This window comes from Teleopsis dalmanni, chromosome 2 (assembly GCF_002237135.1).
Source record: "Teleopsis dalmanni isolate 2A chromosome 2, ASM223713v2, whole genome shotgun sequence".
NCBI lineage: Eukaryota > Metazoa > Arthropoda > Insecta > Diptera > Diopsidae > Teleopsis > Teleopsis dalmanni.
Genome location: NC_051847.1, coordinates 18,242,950 through 18,244,351, shown reverse-complemented (window position 1 = coordinate 18,244,351; position 1,402 = coordinate 18,242,950).

Below are 1,402 nucleotides of genomic sequence, written 5' to 3'. Positions count from 1 at the left end.
GATTTGTGGTCGACCTTCATGTCTTATTTCAAGTAAATAAATATTGAAATTAATAAACTTTGTTAAAACTTCAACATGATTTTCCTTAATATAAATAAATTCATGTATAGATTTGTTTAACAATAAAGCACTCACCCAATAAAAAAATTTTTTGGTAATTCACCTTTTATAAATATTTTTTATTTTATTTTAATTTTTTTTTATTTTTTATTTTATTTTAATTTTTAATTTTTTATTTTATTTTAATTTTTTATTTTTTGTTTTATTTTAATTTTTTTTATTTTTTTTATTTTATATATAAATATATTTTAATTTATATTTTATTCATTTATTTTATTAGATTATTTTAATTTATATTTTATTCATTTATTTTATTAGATTATTTTATTTCATATATATTTGTTCTGTTTTTTAGATTTTTTTTTTTATTTTAAAATCTGTTTAATCCAATTAAGCAATAAACTGAACATTTTCTAGATTCAAGTAATGACTTCCGCACAATAAGTAGTAAAATAAATTTTATACTAATGATTGTTTCTATTGTTTGACTAATAAATAAAATTATAATCACACGTATGTGTTTGAAGTACATAATAATAATCACTAAAAGTTGCTAATGTAATATATGTTTGATACAGAATTTAAAAAACGCATGTTCTTTATATGTTTTTTTTTCGAACAGATTTTTAATATAAATATTTATAAAACACTGAATTTTAAGCTTTTATCTTTTGTAGGTCAGTTAAAACATCTTAAGATATACGAGACATATATATTTTTGTATGCATAATATTAAAAAAAAAATTTTACAAATCATTTAATTGAATTTTTTTTTTCTGTATTAACTATCGAAAACTGAAAGGTGAAAATTGATTTGTAGAAAGTTAAAAGAACATAAACACGCGACATTTGACACCAAACTATTCGAAGTAGAAAAATAAAATGCCATGAATACCAGGCCACAAAGAATGATATACTGTTCAATGGTTCACCACTGTATCCCCTCTTAATATTACAGTTTACCTATCCAATACTTTTCACTTGACATGCTCAACACGAATCATTGAAGTGGTTCAAACATTGAAACCATCCCACTGTGAAATAGACAATTGAGTTTTAATTATTTTGTAATATTGGTGATGGCAATATGGATTACTTGGTAAATAATTTGAAATTAATTATTACTGTTGGAATAATGCAGTGACGTCAATAAACTGCACTTTTACTATCAATAAGTGAACAGGTACAGAATTGAAAATTATGTGGTCGGTATCGTTATTTTTGTAACATTATTAAATTTTCCATTATATAAAAAGCAAACAAATTTTTGTGTATATTATGAAGTATATTTTATGTATATACAAATTAAAATTTATAAAAAATTTTTATTAAAAAAATATGT